A 25,792-nucleotide genomic window follows, 5' to 3' on the forward strand; every position below is an offset into this window, starting at 1 on the left:
CACAGAAAAGCAGTGAAACAATTGCCATAAAACACAGAATAAAGGTGGTTTTAACTGGAGGGTGGGGTGGGGAGTTTGTGCTTCTGGGGAGCCAGCGATGTTCTATATCTGATCATAGTACTAGTTATATAGGTGTTCATTTTGTAAATTACTCTTTAAACTATTTATATATGTTTTATGCATCTTTCTAGCTGTATTATGTATTTCATTTACATTTCTAAAAGTCATATTCTTCAAAGAAATTTCACACACATTTTAAACAAAGGTCTTCTTTTGATCTTTCAATTACCCTCGTGGTTCCTGTGAAAACCTGTCTGTATTAGTCAGGGCCCCACCAAAAAGAGAAATCACTTATTCTACTTGTATGAAGTTGGTAATTTGAGGAGAGTTTAACAAAGGGACTCTACAAAAATGTGGGCAGGATTTAAGGAACCCAAAAGTGTTAATAAAATACCCTGGTATTAGTAACTTAGTAGTACCATTACCACGTACAGGCTTTTGGGGCAGAGAGAGAAAGGCAGTATGAGAACCAGGAAACAGAGCTCTGCGCAAAGAGCTGCTTGATGGGAGCTAGGACCTCTAGTGGAAGGATGCAGCCTGTTCACAGCGCAGTGATTATAGAAAGAGCGTAAATATGCTGACCTAACACTTCTCCCTTCCTCTGACCCTCTCTCAGAGCTCCCTTGTTGTTGAACTGGACTAGAAACCAGAAGGAAGAGATGCAGTGCATTTAGATCAGCCTCCCAGGGAATAGGCTTCCAAGGTGGCTCAATGGTAAAGAATTCACCTGCCCATGCAGGAAACACAGGAGACACGGGTTCAATCCCTGGGCGGGGAAGATTCCCTGGAGGAGGGCATGGCAAGCCACTCCAGCATTCCCGCCCAGAAAGTCCCATGGACAGAGGAACTGCTGCCTACAGTCCACAGGATCGCAGAAGAGTTGGGTGCAACTTGGCAGCTAAGCACACACGCATCCAGGGAATGCAGCAGGAAGAAGGACAGAGAGTAGATCTGGAGGGATGAGAAGCTGGTCACATGTTCATCTGAAGCTAAAACGTCAGCTGCCTCCATTATTTTTCTTTTAAAGCACAGGGTCTGGGGGAAAGGGAAACATGACTAAGTGACATAAAACATAGTTTATATAAGCCCTCTTCTGCAGCAGGTCACAGGGCCTAAGCTGGTATTCAAGGCTACCTTCTATCACCTATTTCTTTCCTTGTGATTTTCTATCAGCACTTTGACTGAATGTTTTTGCTTGTTTGTTTTGTTTTGACCCCTCTCCTTGTTCAAGGCTGGAGAAATAAAGATGCTTTTGACTGCTTCTCTAAAACCTAAAATTTATATATATGGGATATGAGACATGTTAGTCTTATCTTCATTTTAGGCAAATGTACTTTGCCAGTGACCAGACTTGGCCTCTGGGCCAAAGAATGCTGAGGTTGTCCATTGCACCCCTGAGTTCTTTTTTTAAAATCTTTTTAAAATTGAAGTACAGTTGACTTACAATGTTGTGTTAATTTCTGCTATACAGCAAAGTGATTCAGTTATACATATATATATATATATTTTTTTTTTACAAATATTCTTTTCCATTATGGTTTATCACAGGATACTGAAAATAGTTCTCTGTGCTATATCAGTTCAGTTCAGTTCAGTTGGTCAGTTGTGTCTGACTCTTTGCAACCCCATGAATCGCAGCACACTAGGCCTCCCTGTCCATCACAAACTCCCGGAGTTCACTCAGACTCATGTCCATTGAGTCGGTGATGCCATCCAGCCATCTCATCCTGTGTCGTCCCCTTTTCCTTCTGCCCCCAATCCCTCCCAGCATCAGGGTCTTTTCCAATGAGTCAACTCTGTGCTATATAGTAGGACCTTGTTTATCAGTTCTATATATAAAAGCTTGAATCTGCTAATCCCAGCCTCCCACTCCATCCCTCTTCCAACCTCCTCCCCCTTGGCAACGACCAGTCTCGTCTCAGTGTCCATGATCCTATTTCTGTTTCACAGATAGGTTCATTTGTATCCTATTTTAGATTCCACATATAAAATGATATCATACTGTATTTGTCTTTCTCTGTCTGACTTCACTCTATGGCAATCTCTGGTACCTCCAGGTTGCTGCGAATGGCATTCTTTTGTTCTTTTCATGGCTGAGTTCCATTGTATATGTGCACCGCATCTTCCTTATCCACTCATCTGTCAATGGGCATTTAGGTTGTTTCCATGCCTTGGCTATTGTGAATAGTGTTGCTATGAACAGAGGGGATGCAGATATCTTTTGGAATTATAGTTTTGTCTGGCTATATCCCCGGGAGTGCACTGCATCCCTGAGTTCTAACCAGAGTCTTGCCTATGCCACTGTGGAGCAGCAAGCCAATTACTGCTAACAAGGACCCCTTTTCTATACAATGGCTCTACGGCCTTAGGAATCCTTAATGACCAGTCAGCTTCCATTCCATGGGTACCATGTCTACTCTACTTTATATTTTTCATATGAAGACACTGAAGCCAAGAGAACTTGAGATACTTATCCAAGACTGTGTAGTCAGTGTAAGAGCTGAAGCTCAAAAGCTCAGCATCCTGACTTAAGATTAATTTGTTTCCCACACACTGGAGGAGTGCATCTGTGTCTTATCATTGTAACAGGTGGACATGGAAAATAGCAGTAACATAATGTCAGACTGTAATAAAGGTGACTCATGGGAGGGAGAAACACAAAGTAGCAGATGTCTCTAAGTATTCAGGCACCATAGGGAATAGCAAGACATTTGTCATCCTGCTGTCTCATTGTGCCAAGCTCCAGCACTGAAGATGTTTTTGCCCTGTGTTTTTCCAGAGCAGGGCCTTTTCCAAAACAATTCAGTGTGATGACTATTCTAGCACATTTTAATGTGTTTGCTAATGAATTTCCTTGGTATTGGAAAGTAATACCATTTTTCTTTTGTAATATCTCCTCTCCATTCCCCCAAAGGAATTCACATTTTCTTTTTCTTAAGTTACGGAAAGTCCATACTAGTGAAGCAATAGAGGTTGTTCTGATTCATAAAACCATGAAGCACCATTAATATAGTTCTTTCAGTGAACCTGCAGGGATTTCCGGAATCATGGTGGGCATGTTTGTACGTGACTTTGCAGTTTAGGATTTCCATTGTCTTTCTGGGGTTAATTAAACTGATTAGTAGGTAGTAAGTGATAAGGCATAAGGCTGGGAGATGGGATGAGGAAAAGAAAGAATTAAAGAAGTCAGAATGAGTTACCCAAAATAGAAACTTACTTTGTAAGGGTTGGTGGCTCTTTACCTGAGTGATCTGAAGCAGGTAATCACTATTTTATTGCTTTCATTATCTTTTTGATTTCTGAATTTTTAAATAGAACTCACCTGCTCTCTTGAGCTAAGTTTGGTGAAATAAAGAATGCTGTCATAAAATTTTTTAAGAAAGGAGTGGAAGTTGGAAGGTAATGGTTTATAAATGTTCTCCAGTCTATGATGAGGAATGAGGCCCCGAGTAACTTGGTCACCTTAGTCAGGAGTGGGTTGAGATGGCTCCCTAAGAAGGAGGAGAAACAACCTTGCAAATTAATCCTGCATTAACACAGTCACTGGGGGAAATTTAATATAACATGTAATCTATCACTTCAATGCTTTATATCAAAGGAAAAATGGAGGGGAGCAGCCCATTCTTAAGCTGGTGGGGAAAGATGTTTTTGGATAGGAGAACTTTTCACAAATATCAGATCATGTAAGTCTGGTGGATGCTTTTTTTTTTTCCTTCATCAGAAATGAAAAAGCAGGAACTTCCCTGGTAGTCCTGTGGCTAAGACTCTGCTTTCCCAATGCAGAGGGCTGGAGTTTAATTTCTGGTCAGGGAGCTAGATCTCACATGCTGCAATTAAGGCATAGCACAGCCAAATAAATAAACATTTTTTAAAAAAGAAATGAAAAAGCAGCCAACATTTTAAATAATGGTATTCATTTTTTTAAGCAAAGTGCACAGATCTTAAGGTTCAGTTCAATAATAAGTTTTACAATTGTACACACCCATGTACCTAGCACCTAAAGTTTCCATACCCTTTTGTTCATTTGTAGTTACTATAAATACCTTTTCCTTCTCACTTTCCGGCTTCTGTCACTATAGGTTAGTTTTGCCTGTTCTTGGATTTCATATAAATGGATCAAACCACACACTATATTATTTTAGGTCTGGTTGCTTTCATTCAGTGTACTTCTAGATTCATTCATGTTTTTGCATATATCAGTAGCTCATTCCTTTTATTGCTGAATAGTTATTAAAAAGCAGAGACAGTACTTTGACAACAAAGGTCCATCTAGTCAAAGCTATGGCTTTTCCAGTAGTCATGTATGAATGTGAGAGTTGGACAATAAAGAAAGCTGAGCACCGAAGAGTTGATGCTTTTGAACTGTGGTGTTGGAGAAGACTCTTGAGAGCCCCTTGGACTGTAAGGTGGTCCAACCAGTCCATCCTAAAGGAGATCAGTCCTGAATACTCATTGGAAGGGCTGATGCTGAAGCTGAAACTCCAATACTTTGGCCACCTGATGTGAACAGCTGACTCATTTGAAAAGACCCTGATGCTGGGAAAGATTGAAGGTGGGAGGAGAAGGGGACAACAGAGGATGAGATGGTTGGATGGCAACACCAACTCAATGGACATGAGTTTGAGTGGACTCCGGGAGTTGGTGATGGACAGGAAGGCCTGGTGTGCAGCAGTCCACGGGGCAGCAAAGAGTCGGACGCAACTGAGCGACTTAACTGAACTGATTTCTTTGTATGATTATATCACAATGTGATTATCCATTTCCCGTTGATGGGTATTTGAATTGTTTTCCATTTTTTAAGCTATCATGAGTACAATTGTTATGAACATTCTCATTCAAGGCTTTTTGTAGACATATCCTTTCATTTCTCTGGGTATATAAGGAGAAGTCAAATTGCTGGTCACATGGTAACTTAATGTTTAGTTATTTGAGAAACTGCAGAGTATTTTCCAAAGCAGCTGCATCATTTTACATCCCCACTGGCAATGTATACAAGTTTCAACTTCTCCATATTTTCAGCAACATTTGTTACTGTCTATATTTCTGACTGAAGCCACCCTAGGAGTTGTGAAGTTATATCTCATTGTGGCTTTGGTTTGCATTTCCCTAATGACTACGATAGTGAGCATCTTTTCAAGAGTTTATTGGTCATTTGTTATACCTGCTTTGGAGAAATATCTATTGTCTTCATCAATTCAGAATGTTATAACAGAATATGATAGACTGAGTAGTTTATAAACAACAGAAGTTTATTACTCATAATTAAGGAAATTGAGAGATTCAAGTTCAGGACAGATTCAAGTTCAAGGCAGATTTGGTGTCTGATGAAAGCATACTTCCTGGTTCAGAGAAGGCAGTCTTCTCAGGTGTTCTTACATGGCAGAAGGGGCAAAGGACCTCTCTGGGGTTTCTTCTACAAGGGTATTAATTCCAGTCATGAGGGCTCTGCTGCAATAACCTAAAATCACCTCTTACAGACTCCACCTCCTAATACTACTACATTGGGGGAATAGGTATCAACATATGAATTTAAAGGGAATATAAATATTTAGTCTGTAGCATCTATTCAAATCTTTTGCCTATTTTAAATTGAGTTATGAGTCCTAACTGACTTTAACAGTGGTTGAATTTAGCTGAGGAAGTCTGTTGTATCAGGGACACCTCTTTCAATGGAAACTAGCAGAAAATACAGCCTATACTAGCTTAAATATAAACAGAATTTGTTGCATCACAGAACTGACAGATCTTGGGGGCAGTTTTGGCTTCAAGAATGGCCTGATCCAGTGGGAGAGAAATGACAACAAAACCCCATTTCTCCCTGTTCATCCCCTGGCTCTGCTTGTGCCACGTGAGCACCATCCTTGCACAGACTCTTCAATAATAGCAGCAGTTCAGCTCCAGTAGCTCCAGTCCACTTTCCCGCAGGTTTAGGTGAACTGGGAATGAGTGCTTTCTTTTCTCCCAGTAGCTCTGGCAAAAGACTAGTTGGTCCCGACTACAAATGAATCAGTAGAAGTAGCCAGGGGAATAGGTATACACTCATAGTTTTAAAAGGAGTCCATTCTTGAAGCCAGAGTTAGAGTCCAACCAAAGCTCATGGACTGCAGTGAGGGAGAGGAAATTCACCAGAGAGGAATTAGAATACTCTTGACCAAATTAGAATACTCTTTACCAGCATCCACTTTCCTCTTCTTTACTAAAAGAAGAGGAAAATAAACGTTGATATGTCACAAACTAGTGCTTCCTGGGACTTCCTTGGTAGTCTGGTGGTTAAGATTCCATGCTTCCAATGCAAGGGGTGCAAGTTCGATCCCTGGTCTGGGAATAAGATCACATATGTCTTGTGGTATAGCCAAAAGATTCAAATAAAACAAACAAACAACATATCATACAGTGCTTCCCCTCCATGGTCATGGTCCGACTGAAAGTTGACATGATTTTATCAAAGCAACTAAGCCAAGAGATGTGTCTACAAGATAAACTTTTTTCTTTTCTTGGCTGCACTGCTTGGCTTCCAGGATCTTAGTTTCCAACCAGGGATCAAACCTATACCTCCTGCAATGGAAATTCAGAGTCCTAACTACTGGACTACCAGGGAATCCCCTGTTATTAATTTCAATAGAGGCATATTTTTAAGGCAAGAGAATAGTTAGTAGTAAAATCATGGGAAAAAATTACAATGTTTGGAGTTGGAATACCTGGTTGGAAATTCTAGCTTTGATATTTGCTAAGCACTATGATCTTGGAAAAACCACTTAACCTTTCACACCACATTTTTCTAAGCTTAAAGTATGATTCTGACATCACAGTGTGGCTCCAGATATACAAACACATTGCAGTACCTGGCACTAAAGGGGATTTACTCTTTTTTACCTGCCCTCCATGTGACCTCAGCCCAGAGTCACTTCTTTCCCAGTGAGTGTTTGCTTTCCTGAGGGATTTTAGAGATTTCCCAGAAAATCTTTGGATTCATTGCCTGATTGAGCCCTAAACTGCAAACTCAGCTCCGAGATTAGAGTATGATTCACTCAACTCTGAGAATGGTTTCTGGTTGGAATATCATTGGAGTACAGTGAGCTAGAGCCAAATGGTGGCCTCTGACTACAGCCTAGCGTGGAAGACAGAGATGCTCTTCTTAGCTGGAGGCCTAGGAAATGTCAGACTCCCATGGTTTGATTTCCAGCAACAGAAAGGAGTGGCTCTTCCTCCTCTCTGAATGCATGCTGCCTCTTCGGATTCTAGTTTGGTAACTGAGCAGTAGGAGCCTCATTACTCCCAACTGGGTTAAGAGTTTGGAACTTATCTGTTGGTAACTCCAGAATTTCTATATAAGAAATGATTAGGGACAGCAGTCTACTGAAGTGAGTATCTATAGGAATTGCTTTTGAAATCATTTGCATTTTAATGAGTGGACAGTTTTACTTGGACTGAATACTATTTAAGATGGCTTTGGGTAGAGCTGATGGCAATTCCCTGGAAACTTTGGTTATCCCTTGACACCACCATGGACTGTACTCTTTCCTCATCTCTGTGATGCTGTACCTGACTTATGTAGAGAGTGGAGCTATTGCAAAATTTCCTCATGGGCATTTTTGTTCTGCCTCTGTAAGTCCGGATTCTCTAGAAAGCAGACCGACACAAGGATGGGGTAGAAGTAAAAGCAATTTATTGGGAAACTTTGTGTTTGATTGCATATATTCCCTCTGACCTTCCCCTGTCTCTTTGGAGCAGTCTCTCAGAGTTAATCTGAGGTGCTGTCTCCTGGGTTGCAGTCCTATTTTTGCCCCAAATAAAACTGAATTCACACACACACAAAAGCAGTAAAAGAATTTAAGAAGAGAATGGCATGATATATTTAAAGTGATGAAAGGGAAGAACCTCCAACCAAGAATACTCCACCCAGTGAGACTCCCCTTCAGATTTGACAGGGAAATCAAAAGCTTTCCAGACAAGCAAAAGTTCAGAGAATTCAGCAGTATCAAACCAGCTTTACAATAAATGCTAAAAGAACTTCTCTAGGCAGGAAACACAAGAGAAGGAAAAGACCTACACAAAATTAACCCCAAATACCTAAGAAAATAGTAGTAAGATCATAAATATCGATAATTACCTTAAATATAAATGGATTAAATGCACTAGCAAGAGACACAGGCTGGCTAGGACGATGAAACTGTGCATGTATGCACTTCCACTTACCACATCGCTCTACTTAACCCCCCAAATTGCATGCAATTATTTATAGTGTTAGGTTAATCATGTTTCCATTATGGCTTGCAACTGTAATTATCTTTTATTTTTTATCTGTCTATCGATTATGAAACTGATAAACGTCTTTTTCCATTGTGATTATTTAACTATTAGTCACTTAATACCATTGTATTATGATTGGTCCCCCAAAAATAAAAGAATTCTTTATCACTACAACTATCATTTAATGGAAAAACCTGTAATCACTTTTTAAAACCCAGAAGTAAAAGCAACTTGTTGGGGGGTAATGTCGGGGGAAGGTAAAAGGAGGAGGGGTAGGAGTGAGCAGGGAAAGACTTTAAATCATGATGCAGGGCTGATCCTGGTGCAAGGAGGCGAAGGAAGGGTGGGTGAGTAAGCAGAGCCTCAGACTGTGGTGTAGCTCTGGAAATGTCACAGGCAGACTAACAGGGAGCCCTGGCACCAAGATTGCCCTTCAAGGAGTCCCATACTGCATGGCCGTGGTCACACCCAGCTTTACCAGGCTCAGTCACTGGCTGACAATTCGGTGGGAAAACATGGTGCACCCTGGATGCTAGGGTGGATGTAGAAGGTGCCTCAGCTGGAGGCTGTCAGCTCTCTGTGCTCCTTGAAGCATGTTTCTTTTTCCTTTTTTTAAAAAAGATGTCTTTTTAAAACTATATATATTTATTTATTTGCCTGCACCAGGTCGTACTTGTGGCACACAGGATCTTCAATTTTTGTTGAGGAATGCAGAGTCTTCAGTTGTGGCAGGGGAACACTTTGCTGTGACCTGTGGGATCTAGCTCCCTGACCAGGGATTGAACCTGGGCCCACTGTATTGGCAGTGCAGAGTCTTAAACCACAAGACCACCAGGGAAGTCCCAGCACACTCTTGAAGAGAGGTCTGAGCTGTAGCCTCTACAGCTGCCACTAGCCCTCACCTCCAGCTGGCCATTCTGCTCGGGCCTATACACACACTTGGAGGAGGGAGGTGGCGTGTTCCTGTGCTCCACAGAACTGCCTTAGCTTCCTTCCTGATTCCCTCGGCTGAACCATCAGTAAGTCATCCTCTACCTTAGATTTCTGCTCTTTGAAAGATTTCCTCTGCCTGGAATGATTCTGCTTCACTCACTCTAATGACCCGCTCTGGCATCTCCTTCACATCTTTATGTCCCCGTTTTGGTGAAGTCTTCTCTGACCATCTAATGGAATAGCAACCCCCCTCACAATCCTTATTTCCCTTCCTGGCTTTTTTTTTTTTTTTTACACAGCACTTTTCATGCTCTATCGAAAACGTCTGTTTGTATATTTACCCTCTGTCTTCTTTGATTAAAAATAATTGAAGTCAACTCTGCTGCTGCTACTGCTGCTAAGTCACTTCAGTCGTGTCCGACTCTGTGTGACCCCATAAATGACAGCCCACCAGGCTCCCCTGTCCCGGGGATTCTCCAGGCAAGAACACTGGAGTGGGTTGCCATTTCCTTCTCCAGGAAATTGTATTTGCTGTTCCATCTCTAGTGCCTACAATGGTGACTGCACGTAGCAAATGTCATTCAGTACGTGACAAAGGAAAGGAAAGAAAGAGGAAGATAGGAAAAAACTGACAGAACCACACGAATGATCTAAACCTTGGTAGATACCTCTAAACCTTTCTCTTTTTGATGCAGACTTCGTATCGAAGAAGCTTGTCTGACTTCTCTGTGCAAGTCAAGCATCTAACCTCCTGAAAGTAAAGAAACTTGCAAAACTGGGTCACTTAAAGTTGGAATTTTAAAGACAGGTACTGCTTTTCTATATCAGGCACCATGTTACATACCTTTACATACATTATCGTATTTATTCCTCCCACTCCCAACCACACTTTTGAAATAGGCCTAAGTCATGCCTATTTTACAGGCAAACAGACTGAAGTCCAAAGAAGGTATTTCATGTCACACACACAACTGCAAGTATGGAATTTAAATCCAGATTTGTCTAATAGCAACAAATGAGAAACAGTCTTTCGTGCTAAACAAGAGAAGAGTGACCAAATTCCCAAAGCATTTGACAGTAGAAGTAAGAATAAAATTAAAGGGTTATATTATAGAGAATAGAGTAAGGAATCATTTTTACTAGGCATGGGCTTTAACTTTCACTATCACAGTTACCTAGCCCAAGAGAGACACTCAGTTCAGTTCAGTCACTCAGTCATGAACGACTCTTTGTGACCCCATGAACCACAGCATGCCAGGCCTCCCTGTCCATCACCAATTCCCAGAGTCCACCCAAACTCATGTCCATTGAGTCGGTGATGCCATCCAACCATCTTATCCTCTGTTGTCCCCTTCTCCTCCTGCCCTCAATCTTTCCCAGCATCAGGGTCTTTTCCGATGAGTCAGCTCTTCGCATCAGATGGCCAAAGTACTGGAGTTTCAGCTTCAACATCAGTCCTTCCAATGAGTATTCAGGACTGATCTCCTTTAGGATGGACTGGTTGAATCTCCTTGCAGTCCAAGGGACTCTCAAGAGTCTTCTCCAACACCACAGTTCAAAAACATCAATCCTTCAGCACTCAGCTTTCTTTATAGTCCAACTCTCATATCCATACATGACCACTGGAAAAACCATAGCCTTGACTAGATGGACCTTTATTGACAAAATAATATCTCTGCTTTTTAATGCGCTATCTAGGTTGGTCATAACTTTCCTTCCAAGGAGTAAGCATCTTTTAATTTCATGGCTGCAGTCACCATCTGCAGTGATTTTAGAGCCCCCCCCCCAAATAAAGTCTGACACTGTTCCCCCATCTATTTGCCATGAAGTGATGGGACTGCATGCCATGATCTTAGTTTTCTGAATGTTGAGCTTTAAGCCAACTTTTTCACTCTCCTCTTTCACTTTCACCAAGAGGCTCTTTAGTTCTTCTTCACTTTCTGCCACAAGGGTGGTGTCATCTGCATATCTGAAGTTATTGATATTTCTCCCAGCAATCTTGATTCCAGCTTGTGCTTCCTCCAGCCCAGCGTTTCTCATGATGTACTCTGCATAGAAGTTAAATAAGCAGGGTGACAATATACAGCTTTGATGTACTCCTTTTCCTATTTGGAACCAGTCTGTTGTTCCATGTCTAGTTCTAACTGTTGTTTCCTGGCCTGCATACAGATTTCTCAAGAGGCAGGTCAGGTGGTCTGGTATTCCCCTCTCTTTCAGAATTTTCCAGTTTTCTTGTGATCCACAGTCAAAGGCTTTGGCATAGTCAATAAAGCAGAAATAGATGTTTTTCTGGAACTCTCTTGCTTTTTCCATGATCCAGCAGATGTTGGCAATTTGATCTCTTGTTCCTCTGCCTTTTCTAAAACCAGCTTGAACATCTGGAAGTTCATGGTTCACATATTGTTGAAGACTGGCTTGGAGAATTTTGAGCATTACTTGACTAGCATGTGAGATGAGTGCAACTCTGCAGTAGTTTGAGCATTCTTTGGCATTGCCTTTCTTTGGGATTGGAATGAAAACTGACCTTTTCCAGTCCTGTGGCCACTGCTGAGTTTTCCAGATTTGCTGGCATATTGAGTGCAGCACTTTCACACCATCATCTTTTAGGATTTGAAACAGCTCAACTGGAATTCCATCACCTCCACTAGCTTTATTGATAGTGATGCTTCCTAAGAGAGACACTATCTTTTCAGAATGGTTTTTTTTTTTTTTATGAAGCCTATTATGGACTGAACATGTGTGTCCCCCCCTAAATTTATTTACCTAAGCCCTAACCCCCCAATGTGACGGTATTAGGAGCTGGGGCCTTTGGAAGGTAATTACTTTTAGATGAAATCATGAGGGTGCCCTGGAGAAGGAAATGGCAACCCACTCCAGTAATCTTGCCTGGAGAATCCCATTGACAGAGGAGCCTGGCAGGCTACAGTCCATGGGGTCTCAAAAGCCAGACATGACTTAGCGACTAAACCACCACCATCATGAGGGTGGAGACTCCATGGTGGGATTAATGCCCTTATAAAAAGAGTGAGAGACATCAGTGCACCGTCTCCATCACATGAGGATACAGCGACAAGGTGGATGACTGAAGCCACAAAACAACCTCGCATCAGTAACTGAACTGGCTGTCACCATGATCTTGGACTTGTTAGCCTTCAGAACTGTGAGAAATAAATTTTTGTTGTTTAAGCCACCCAGTCTATGACACCTGATTATAACAACCCTAACAGACTAAGACAAAGTCTCAGAAACATACAGCCTCCAGAACCACCACAGGGTCCATAATTCCACTCCTGGGTATTTATGTGAAGAAAATGAAAACATTAATTTGAAAAGATATCTGCACCCCTATGTTCATTACAGCATTATTTTCAATAGCTAAGATTTGGAAACAACCTAAGTGACCATCAATAGATGAATGGATAAAGATGAATGGAATATTACTTAATGATAGACAGGAATGAAATCTTGCAACATGGATAGACCCAGAGGGTGTTACGCTAAGTGAAATAAGTCAGACAGAGAAAGACAAACACTGTAGATTTCACTTACATGTAGACTCTAAAAAACAAATGAACAAACGTAATATAACAAAAACAGACTCATATATACAGAGAACAAACAGGTGGTAGCCAGAGGGGTGAGGGGAAGAGAGAAATAGGTGAGGGAGACTAGGAGGTGCAGACTTGCAGTTAAAAATAAATGAGTCACAGATATGAAATGTTCAGCATGGGGAATAAAGTCAATAATTATGTAATATCTTTGTATGGTGACGGATGGAAACTAGACTTATCAGAGTGATCAGTTTGAAATGTATGGAAATATTGAATCACTATGTTGCATACCAGGAACTAAGTGTTTTAGGATGATTATACTTGAAAAAGAAACAGACCAAAAACTCATAGGAAAAGAGATCAGATTTGTGGTTACCAGAGATGGGGATGGGGAGGACTGGATGAAAGCAGTTAAAAAATACAAATTTCCAGTTACAAGACAAATAAGTACTAAGGATGTAATTACAACATGATAAGTATAATTAACATGGCTGTACATTAGAAATGAAAGCTGTTAGAGTAAATCCTAAGATTTCTCACCACAAGGAAAACTTTTTTTTCTATTTTTTAAAGCTGTATCTATATGATATAATGGATGTTCACTAAACTTATTGTGGTATCATTTCATGATGTATGTAAGTCAAATCATCATGCTGTGTACCTTAAATGTTCATAGCGCTATATATAAGTTATAACTCAATTAGACTGGAAGGGAAAAGAAAGACATACATAGCCACACAGCATCAGAAAATCTCTTTTAGGAGAGAAGCCCGTCCTCATGGTAAAATGGCAACTAAGGAAAATAGAAGGGACTTCCCTGGTGGTCCAGTGGTTAAGAACCCAGATGCCAATGCAGGGGCACGGGTTTGATTCCTGGTCTGGGCAGATTCCACATGCCGCAGAGCAGCTAAACCCATGCACCACAACTCTATGCTCTAGAGCCCCACACCACAACTATTGAGGCTGGAACACCCTACAGCCCATGCTCCACAGGAGAAGCCACCACAATGAGAAGTCACGCACCACAACTGCAGGGTGGTTCCCGCTTGCCACAACTAGAGAAAGCCTGCATGTAGCAATGAAGACCAGCATAGCCGAAGATAAATAAATAGAAAGAAAATAGAAGGAATGATGGACATTCCAGAGTAAAGAGACATGATAACCAAATGCAATACATTGTCTAAGAATGGATGCTGGCTTGGGAAAATAAAACAGCTACAAAGGATGTTAAAGGCTTCCCAGGTGGTGCTAGTGGTAAAGAACCCGCCTGCCAATGAAGGGGACATAACAGATGCAGAATCAACCCCTGGGTCGGAAAGATCCCCTGAAGGAGGGCATGACAACCCACTCCAGTATTCTTGCCTGGAGAATCCCCATGGACAGAGAAGCCTGGTAGGCTACAGTCCATACGGTTGGACACAACTGAAGTGATTGAACATGCAAGTGACTGAGCATGCACACGTGAAGGATGTTATTGAGACAATTAATGGAATTTGCCTATTGGATCATATATTATATAACAGTATTCTATCAATGGTGACTTCTTGTTCTGATCATTTTGTTGTGGTTATCTAAGTCATTTTTTCAGAAAATATTCTGAAATATTTAGGGGTCTCTTAACATACGATATCTCTAATTTACTCCCAAAGTTTCTGGAAAAATATCATACCTACATACTAGAGAAAAAGAGGTGGGGAGGGGTGGGGAAGAGAGAGAGAATGATAAAACAAATGGGTTAAATTATAAACAATTGGTAATGCTGTGTATAGGGCTTACAGGTGTTCCATGTATCATTCATTCAAACTTCTAAATTTTAAAATACATATCAAAATTTTAAGTTACAAAATGTGCTTTTAGTCTCAAACCAAGACTCTCTCTGGATGTTAATCAGGGGGCTAGTGAAAGACTTCAGGTAATTACCATAGGTTTTTTCTTTAAAGCATTCGAATATTTTACAAGTCAAAATGAGAAACTCAAAAGACAGTTGCGGAAATGCATAGCACTAATTTCTTTTGGAAATAAAATCTACCCTTTTTCTCTAAGTGCTCATAAGATATGCCTGAGTTCTGGTCATTTTGTTAGAAGTGATGGTTTGCAATGAACCCTTTTGCAAAACAGAACATTTTATGATTCCAATTTTGTAAATGGAAATAAAATGTATGCAAAGAATAAAGACTGAAAGAAACAACCATGAATCTACTCAAAATAATTTGAAATGACTTGGCCTCATTTTCTTAATCTTGATGTTAATTTTTAAAGCATTCCATACAGGATGCCTGAATAACAGCAGGGTTTTTTAGGAAAAAGACAGTGGGTATTTTGCTTTTATAAACATATTTATAAATTAGAAATCACATGTGGCTATTGTCTTTTCAGTTTCTTCATTTATCAGTTTTCTAAATCATCTTTTTCCACTCGCTCTTTCTCTGCATTAAACTGTCCACCAGTGGTTATTGAGCACCATTTGGTGTTACGTAAAAATAAAAGAAGATGGGGACATGGGTCTCTGCAGAGACCACTGGTTGCCTGTTCAACATTCGTTTCTTTCTCAGAAACAGACTACATCTTCATTATTCGGTGAATCAGTGTACTGAGCTATAAAATATTTCCCAGGATTCCTTGCATATGTGGTGCCCAATGAGATATAAACAGAAGTTGTCTGTTTTCCCTTTTCCCTTTTCCCCTTTTCCTCCACCTTGCCTGGAACACAGATATGATGGGTGGACTTCCAGATGCCATTTTATAAATGAAAGGACAAGGCTCACACCCTGGGGATGGCAGAAAGTGAAAGTGTTAGTCAGTCATGTCCGACTCTTTGTGCCTGTGGGGCTGCAGCCCACCAGGTTCCTCTGTCTATGGAATTCTCCAGGCAAGAATACTAGAGTGGGTAGCCATTCCCTTCTCCAGGGGATCTTCCTGACCAAGGGATTGTCAGGCAGGCCGGACGGCTCAGTGAGGTGCATAGCACCAGGGACCTGAGTCATGTTTCCTGTTAGCTGGGAAAAAACAGCATTCCTTGACCAAATTAGGAAGACTTCCCGTACACACCAACCAGAAAGAGAAAGGACATGCGCTCATCCTGCCTAGCCAATCATGTAACGCCAGCTACTCCTGTAACTGAGACAAAGAACTGCCTGTATATAAGCTGCCATACTCCTTTGTTCGGGGCTCTCGTCAGATTCTGCCATGTCGGATGAGACTTGAGCCCTAGCGCGCTAGAAATAAAATTCCCTTCTTGCCTTTGCATTACTGTGGTGGACTTGTTCGCTCTCTCGGTCGGTTCGGAGATACGGGCTCGGTGCATAACGGATCGAACTCCAGTCTCCTGCATTGCAGGCTGATTCTTTACCGTTTGAGCCAAGGAAGCCCCAGGGAAGAGCTGAAAGAAGTAGGACCATAATGCTCCCTTAGGCTCCACGTTATCAGTCCCAGCTGACCTTCTCTGAACTCCTTCCAAGTAAGAGAAAAACCAACATATATCTTATTGAAGCCATCATTACTCTGAATCTCTGCAACTAGCAGTTGGATACAAGTTTTAAATTATATAACCCCTGATTTTAAGAGGCAATTAAGGAGAGAAAACTAGCACATATAACACACTTAGAAAACACGTGAAGCAGCATGGCATTAAGACACAGCATAGGTGGTAAGAGTGAGAGCTTTAGAATCTGCCTGTCATCCCTGCAGTTCTAGCCTCAGCTGAGCATTTTAGGATGGGTGACTCTGGGGAAATTATCTGATCTCTCTGAATCTTGGTTTCCTCTTTTATAAAATTAGAATGACAATAACTACCTTGTGTAGTTGTAATGAGGAGTAGAGATAAAGGGACTGTCACTTAATATGTGCTCAATAAAAGATGGTAGTAATTTATAAGCTATACAAACTCACAGTAGAATGAAATACACATAAGTTGAAACTGTCAAGAAAACCTTAGAGAATAACTTGGATTTTGGAGGCAGCAAAGGGACTGAAATGTTCAGGATGGATAAAGGGGAAAGTTACTCCACACAAGTCAAGGAAGGGCGTGACTAAAGAGAGTTACAAGGAAATCAGTATACATGGCACTGTTGCATTAAGGAAAGTAGATCAGCATTGATGGGGTAAGATCAGGATAGCACAGATACCAGGTTGAAAGCCAAAGAAAAGATATGTGACTTGCTATGAAAGGGCCCAGGAGAATCCATAAGTTTCATACAAAAAGAATGATTAGAACAGACACAATAAAAGCTCATCACACTAAGGTGTTCAGTTCTCCTGAGTGATTTTCTTTTAGAACAAGTGACAAGGAAATGAGCCTGAGTGCCAAATGGAAGGTAAGTATCTAGCCCAAAAAGTGGCCATTAATTTAATGGAAAAACTGCCTAATAGCAAACATGAGTCTAGTTGTTAGAAAGGTGCTATGGGGTAGCTTGAGTCCACACAAGCTTTCTTCCTGTGGTTTTTGTTTAAAACGAAGACTTTTTATAAGACTTTTGGTATTTGGCCAAAGGCATTTTTCACTAAAATATTTAATAAAGCCAATCAGACAAACTATGTTTCTCTGTACAAACAGTAAAATACCAGCAGACACTAACCCATTTTGCTTCTAATGGTGCCTTTTTCACTATCTCATTTTGAAAAGGCCACTTAGGAGTGCCATTTGTTTCCATCAAATATTTCAGGACTTTCTCAAAGTAAAAGTTAAGAGGTTCATTAACCAGCCCTTCCACTTTTTGGCTTTCACAGAATCACATTATACAAGATAAAGTTAAATTATTACTGTTTTTCCTATACGTTAAGATATAAACTAAACTAGCGGACAGACTTCTTGTAGGCCAGTACTTCCCAGATGAAACCCACCCACAAGTTCCAATTCAAAATTCTTCTCTTCTTTCTCGTAAGCTGAAATAGAGTATGTAATAAGGACTACAGACAAATGGGTATAAAGCTTGGCTGAGTAATCACATCTCTGAGATGTCATGGAAAAGCCATGAACTTGGAGTGAAAAGACTTGACATTGAGTCCTGACTCAACAAGTAAGAAGGTTGGAGAAGTTGAGCAATTTAGATTTCCTGAACCTCAGTTGAGTCTCCTGTAAAATAAGGATTATAGCCCCTTCCTACTTCAAGAAGCCCTTCGTTGGGAGGACTGAATAAAATAATCATGTAAAAGTGATCTGTAAGGCTTAAAGAGTTCTATCAATAAAAATGTGATATTTTCAGTAACTACTTAAGAGTGTCTATTTACTATACAGACAGTCACGGAGCACCCTGGTCATACCCTTTCAAAGGGTGGACCCAAGCAGTCATATATGAAATAAACGTTAACAATGATAATTTTAAAACAAGAGCTACAGTTTAGAATGATGGAAAAAGTTCTAGGGATGGATAGTGGTAATGCGTATGTACATACAAGCATGTGTATGTACTCAGGAATTCCCTGGTGGTCCAGTGGTTAGACTCCATGCTTTCACTGCCTGGATCCCAGTTTGATATCTGGTTGGGGAATTAAGATCCCACAAGCCAAGTGGCACTGCCAAAAAAAAAATGTGTATGTACTTTTGTCTCCTCGTAGGTTTATTCTAGGTATTTTATTCTTTTTGCTACAGTGGTGAATGAGACTGTTTATTTAACTTCTAATTCTTATTTTTCATTATTAGTGTATAGGAATGCAAGGGATTTCTGTGTATTGATTTTGTATCCTACAACTTTTCTAAATTAATTGATTAGCTCTAGTAATTTTCTGATAGTATCTTTAAGGTTTTCCATGTATAGTATCATGTCTGCTGCAAATAGAGTTCTGTTACTTCTTTTCCAACCTGGATTCCTCTTACTTCTTAAAAAAATGTGTATGTACTTAATGCCACTGAATTTGGCGTACATTTAACATGTAAAATTGTACAATTAAAATGTAAAATGGTAAATTTTATGTGATGTATATTTTTCCACAAAACAAATTTTTAAAAAAACAACTAAGAGCTAACACATATTGAGGACTTAGGACCTTTTGTAAATCCTTGACAAGGATTATTTTATTTCATCCTCACAATAACATCATGCAGTAAGGTGCAGAGCTACCCACATTTTACAGAGAAGCACACAGAGACACAGAGAAGCTAAGAAACTAACACACATCTACATGGCTAGTAAGCGGTAGAGCTCTATTTGAATCTGGACAGACTCCAGAACCCTGCCACCACTACCAAGCCTTTTCTCCTCCACCAATCAGAGGAGAGCTCGGGCCACCAAGTCTGAGGCTCGTGGCTTAGCAGACTCTTGCTTGGGAATCTGACATAAGAGATACTGAAATTCTGATCAGATAGTGGTTGGCTCTAGACTCATTTGATAAAAACCTGAGGTCTCTGGCTCCAAGGCATGTCAAAGGCTCACATGAACCAGTTATAAGGGCACAGGAAACCAGAAGTAGGCAAAAAGAAAGACAATCTAAAGAAAACAAGAGCCCAGGGAGGGGAGATGGGGTGTGCTGGACACCCCTTTCCAGTTCCTATGTGTGTCTTGTGCTTTGTATCTTTGTGATTGCTCTGTATGCTTATCAACAAACCTCTTTTACTTAGGCTGTTCCAATGAGCTATATAATCTGCAATCTAATGAGCTCTAATTATTCTAATAGAGTATTTCAAGAAGGAAGAGAAGCTGCATATGTAAAAAATCTAGAGCATAGCTCTTTATAATAATTAAACATTGCAAAAAAACAAAGCCACCCAATAACTAGGAAATAATAAATTATGCTATGTTCATTCAGTGAAATATTATATGATCAAGAAAATGCATAAACAGAAAAACTACATCTAAGCAGAATAATCACAATAGGGAAAATATGTGAGGATGAGATGGTTAGATAGCATCACCGACTCAATGGACATGAACCTGAGCAAACTCCGAGATAGTGAAGACAGGGAAGCCTGGCATGCTGCGGTCCATGGGGTCGTAAAGAGTCAGACACAACCTTGGCGACTGAATAACAACAACAAAATATGTGAAAAGCTGTGAATGCAGGAAAGAATGGTATGTGTGTGTGAGTGTGTATGTGTGTTCCATATTGTTCAAAAACTGCATTAAATTTTTAAGAAAAGCTTGAGGGCTCTTAAAAATCTACTTTCTTTTTTTTTAATTTTTATATCTTTTTATTTTTTATTTTTATTTTTTTTAGTTTTTTATTTTTTAAATTTTAAAATCTTTATTAAAAATCTACTTTCTTAAAATATTTGGTAGAGGACTTTCCTGGTGAGAGAGTGAATAAAACTCCACCTGCCAATGCCGGGGACACAGGCTCGACCCCTGGTCTGGAAGATTCCACAAGCCCTAGAGCAACATGCCACAGAACAACTAAGCCTGCGTTGCCACAACTATTGAGCCTGCGCTCTAGAGCGCTTGAGCTGCAACTACTGAGGCGCATGTGCCTTGGGCCTGTGCTTCACAACAAGAGAAGCCACCGCAATGAGAAGTCCAGGCGCCACAACTAGAGAAAGCCTGTGGGCAGCAATGAAGATACAGCACAACCAATAATAAAAAATAAATACATTATTTAAAAATTTGATGGCTTCACTGGTGGCTCAAACAGTAAAGAATCTGCCTGCAATGCAGAAGACCCAGGTTCTATCCCTGGGTCAGAAGTTCCCCTGGAGAAGGAAATGGCTACCTACTCCAGTATTCTTGCCTGGAGAATTCCATGGACAGAGGATCCTGGCAGGCTACAGTCCACAGGGTCTCTAAGAGTAGGACACGACTGAGCAACTATCACACACCTGGTATCAGAAGTAGAAATAATTTTAGGCATTTAGCACAACTCTTCGTTTCTCCAGAATCTGAGCACCTGTAGTGATGAGTCGTCTGCTTTCCAGCTCAGTGATTGCTTACCTTCTGCCTGAACACTTCTGGGGACAGAGGTGCCAAAGTTTCTCCTCTCTTTGGTTGGCTTATTACAAAGTTCTCCTTTATGTTATGCCTGCAGTTTCTTCCCCTTAGTTCGAGCTGTCTCTATCGGGGTCAAATCTGTCCCTTCTTTTTCACCCTCTGGCATGTCTACTACCGCTGCAGTAGACAATTCCTCTCAAAGTACAATCAGCTCTCGTCGCAGACCCTGCTCCCTCTCCTTTCACTGGCAAATACTTGGATTTCACCTTGGAGCGCTGTGGACCATATTAGTTTCTCTCCAGGTAGAAAAATGTTGTCCCAGGAGAAAAAGCAAACACACACATGAACAGAAAACTGGAGAGAAAAGGGCCCTGGAGGAAAGTGAAGGCCAGCTACAAATGGAAAAACCCAGCAAAGGGTCACGGGAAAATAGCCAAAGTGGAGACCTATTTCCAGTTCCCCAGTGACCTTCTTCCCTTGATTTCTAGAACATGTAATGATATACCCAAAGCTGTGTCATTTCTCATCATATCAGAGGCCCAGGGAGTTAAAATAAATGGGAAAAAACCTTTCAAGCTAGTCTGAAAAAATAGGTCATTTGAACATATTGACTGTTCAACCCCCCCATTTAGATCTCCTAGGCGGAGTATCTCTGTGAAGACTGCAGGTAAGATTCTGCCTAATAGAGATATAAAACCCTTTGTTCCAGCCAACATAGAGTCAGTATGTTTTTGATAGAAAAAGTTAACTTTTAAATACTTCAATGACAAAGAGAAAGGGGAAATAGGAGGCAGCTCTAGAAAATATAAGAGATTCAAAAACCTTGGGGGAGAGATGGATTGGGGTTAGAAGATGCAAACCAGGATGTATAAGATGAGGGCTTCCCAGGTGGCTCAGTGGTAAAGACTCTGCTTGCCAATGCAGGAGATGCAGATTCAATCCCTGGGTCGGGAAGATCCTCTGGAGGAGGAAAGGATCCCACTCCAGTATTCCTGCCTGGCAAAATTCCACGGACAGAGGGGTCTGGTGGGCTACAGTCTATGAAGTCACAAAGATTTGGACACGACTGAGTAGACAGACGTATATATAACTGAATCACTTTGCTGTACAGCAGAAATTAACACAGTAAATCAACTATACTTCAATTTTTAAAAAGATATTTAAAAAGCTTAAACAAATGAGACAAAAACAAAAAAAAAGCAAAAAAAAGGACAATGTACCTAAACACTTGGTCCGATAAGACCCTCACTCATGAACACATTATACACATGTGCACCCATCCATGCACACAAATCTCTGCTCTCTTCAGAATGTCCACGGTAAATCTGAGTGTATGTAAAAGTGAAGACCTCCCTGGGATCTGAATAAACCTTAGGAAGAGGACTGTGTTTCCTATTTTAGCCAGGGTTACTCCTGTATTTGTCTGAGCCCTCCACAAACAGTGATAATTAGAGAGTATTCAGAAGTTGGAAAGTAAGAAGAAAGTGATCTACATACAATAAGGAAATGCCTGTCACTCTCATATCTTTCTCTGAGACCAGGTGGCTGAGGATCCTCCAGCCTTCAAGGATATGGTTTAAAGAAAGACTTAAATCAAGAACTGCAATCCTCACAAGAATCAGATAAAAGCTACTTGGAGGTTGCTATAGGACTCTGAATCATTACTTTATTTGAATTCTAGGTGCTCTGATGAAAGGTCATTTTAAAAGCATGTCTGTTTCATCCACCTCATTAGAACAGATTCAAATGTATTCTTTTTAATGGCTGAGTAATACTCCATTGTGTATATATACCACAGCTTTCTTATCCATTCATCTGCTGATGGACATCTAGGTTGCTTCCATGTCCTGGCTATTATAAACAGTGCTGCGATGAACATTGGGGTACACGTGTCTCTTTCAATTCTGGAGCCGATTATACAGAGTGAAGTAAGCCAGAAAGAAAAACACCAATACAGTATACTAACACATATATATGGAATTTAGAAAGATGGTAATGATAACCCTGTATTTGAGACAGCAAAAGAGACACAGATGTATAGAACAGACTTTGGGACTCTGTGGGAGAGGGAGAGGGTGGGATGATTTGGGAGAATGGCATTGAAACGTATACTATCACGTAAGAAATGAATCGCCAGTCTAGGTTTGATATAGGATACAGGATGCTTGGGGCTGGTGCACTGGGATGACCCAGAGAGATGATATGGGGAGAGAGGTGGGAGAGGGGTTCAGGACTGGGAACTCATGTACACCCCCGTGGCGGATTCATGTCAATGTATGGCAAAACCAATACAGTATTGTAAAGTAAAATTAAAAAAATTAAAAATAAATAAATAAAAGCATGTCTGCATTAACCTTTAAGAACCCTTAAAGGTCTGGGCACCCTGGATCATCCTGGTATTTAAATCCTGGGTTTAACAGGTGATGGGGACTGAAAGGTTTACCAACCACTACAGTCAGGCACAGCCATGCACATGAAGCCATTCATCAAAGCCACCTTCTCTTCAGATGTCCCACTTTCAGGAGCACAGAATTTACCATACTAAATGTTAAGGCCAGCAACAACCCATTTCCCTTCCCCAAAGAGGGGCCATGCAAGAACCCACAGAAATAGTCTGGACACACAGGCCCTGCATCTGGGAAAATAATTAGAGTCACTGTCTTTGGCTCCAGTTCCCACCCTTGGAACATGCATTATAATCTAACTCCTAAATCGAACTAGATTCTGCTCCAGTTTAGCATCCCTTCCAAACTGCCTCAGTGAAACTGGTGCAGCCCCCTGGATGGAGTGCTAAGTACAGCTGTGGCTCAGAAGGAACGAGAGCACCACAGGAGGGAAGAAGGGAGGGAGGGCAGAAGAAGAAACTAGAGAAAATCGGAAACACATTTTAGAACAGTGGGCTTGGGGGGAGAGGGGAAATAAATTAACAAAATGTCCCAGTAATTTCACGGCAGAGCTAGAAGAGAGCACTTAGAGCTATCCCAGGACTCTCCAACAGAAAGCATTCCCTGGATGCACAGACGTTCACAACACTGACAAGCCTCAGGTGGCAGTTCTGGCTGGAACACGTGGTCACAATGTCACAGCATGAGAAGAACACCACAGAATGCCCAAAGGCATCTAGGCGGCAGAGAGAAAAACAAAAGGCTGAACTCCCCTCCACAGAACTCTATTAAAAGACAAAGCGTGTCTATTACAAAGTCACATTTTCCATTTTTCTCCTTTATAAAGTCAGCAATGCTGGAGGGTAGGAATGAGTGCAAAAGTGTTGGAGCGTGAGGCTCAGGGATGTCCCCTTAGTGAGCAGAGGGAAGGACTGGCTGGAGAATTCCCACCCATTTTAAACACACAGATGTCCAGTTTGGGGCTGTGGTTGCTAGGTCACTTGCAGTCTTATTCTACATTGAAATAATGTCTTTCTGAAACCACACAGAGACTGCAGGTGCCCACAGAGCTTCTCCACAACTGTGAACTATCCCCCGAGCAAAGCCAGGATGAGATTCTGCCAGCAACAGGATGCCAAACCCTTCCATAACAAAATAATTCACTAGCCACCATTTTTATCTGCATCATCCTCCAGACAGGACTAATTCCTTCTTTGAAAAAGTTACTGTGGCCTGTCAGATTCTAAGGAGCTACCATGCTGCCATAAAACCTTCAGGACTGCTCCTGTACAGGCAAAGGCACCAACCTGACTGATACTCTGTTCAGAGCCTGTGAGTGGGTGGGATGGCCTGGGATCCTCCTGGAGTACCAGAAAGCAGAGCTGGGCTGCAAGGGATGTTCTCAGATCTAGGACAACAGCCTTTCTCTTCCTGATGCTTCTGCCTCATTCTGATGTTTCCTCCTCATCATGTTCCCATGTGCTGTTTTATTCTTTCCGATTGTGATCCCCACTGTCATCATCTTCCAAAGCCTTGAATGTGTTCACTTTCTTGCAGCTGTTGTTACCAGGGCCTCACAGAGTGAGGCCATCACTTTTACATATTACTTTTACATGGTGATACTCAAGGTCACACCATGGGTGTGTGAACTGTCGAGCAGGGCCCCGTGCTCCTTCAATGTTCTGTGCTTGTCATCTTGAAATTCTTAATAATTTTCTGAGTAAGGGAGTCCTCTTGTGTAACCAGTCCTGAAAATGTTTCAGAGGGCTTCATGTGAAAGCTCTGCATCCATTCAGCCATTCGTTTTTAATTTTGTTGATTTATTTCTGGCTGTGCTGGGTCTTCACTGCTGTGCGAGGGCTGTTTGTAGTTGCAGTGTGCGGGCTCCTCGCTGCAGTGGCTTCTCCCATTGCCGAGCACAGGCTCTAGGCGTGCAGGTTCAGGAGTTATGGCACATGGGCCCAGTTGCCCCTGCAGTAGGTACAGTCTTCCCAGACCAGGGGCTGAACCCATGTTCCCTGCACTAGCACGTGGATTTTTAACCACTGGACCACCAGAGAAGTCTCGGCGTTCTTTTAAGGGAACTCGATTTGGGGTCTTTCAGCCATCCTGGTTGTTCTTCTCAGGCTTTTGTCCCCAGAACACACCAAACAGACTCCGAAAGTGAAAGTCGCTCAGCTGTGTCTGACTCTTGGGGACCCCATGGACTGTAGACCACTGTGACCCGCCAGGCTCCTCTGTCCATGGAATTCTCCAGGCAAGAATACAGGAGTGGGTTGCCATTCTCTTCTCCAGGGGATCGTCCCAACCCAGGGGTTGAACTCAGGTCTCCCGCACTGCAGGCAGATTCTTTACCATCTGAGCCACCAGGGAAGGCCGACCATATGACTCAGTCAGTGAGGAGTATAGGGATACCTCAAAGACGGTTGTTATAAACAAGATCGAATGTCTACTTGCAGTAACAGCAGTTACTGTTTACTATGTGACTGGCATTATGTTAAGGACATTACATGTACTATGTAATCCTCACACCAATTTTCTAGTTAAGAGACAGATTTATCCCTAGTTTGCAGATAAGAAAACTGTGGCTTAGAGAGGTGACATACCTTGCCAAAGACCATACAGTTATGGGAGGCAGAGAACGCAAACCCCGGCCTGGCAGACCCTTTTAGAGTAACTCTACTAGGGCACCTCCCAAGTTATTGGAGACATTCATTACTTGGGAGGCTAGAGGCAGCACACACGGAGCTAGTAACTAATT

General features: G+C 41.4%; 1 protein-coding gene, 1 non-coding gene and 1 pseudogene across 3 annotated transcripts in view; all 3 read right to left on the minus strand.

Moving 5' to 3' along the window:
- JAK1 (Janus kinase 1) overlaps positions 1 to 25,792 on the minus strand; it is a 246,721-nt gene that overhangs the window by 194,495 nt on the left and 26,434 nt on the right. The window lies entirely within an intron of this gene.
- The window catches only part of LOC101102528 (eukaryotic translation initiation factor 4E type 2-like), a 57,801-nt pseudogene that overhangs the window by 21,629 nt on the left and 10,380 nt on the right, over positions 1 to 25,792 (minus strand).
- On the minus strand, positions 9,075 to 9,148 carry TRNAG-GCC (transfer RNA glycine (anticodon GCC)). The gene has a single exon. It is a non-coding gene; the product is annotated as a tRNA-Gly (tRNA).

This window comes from Ovis aries, chromosome 1 (genome assembly GCF_016772045.2).
Source record: "Ovis aries strain OAR_USU_Benz2616 breed Rambouillet chromosome 1, ARS-UI_Ramb_v3.0, whole genome shotgun sequence".
NCBI lineage: Eukaryota > Metazoa > Chordata > Mammalia > Artiodactyla > Bovidae > Ovis > Ovis aries.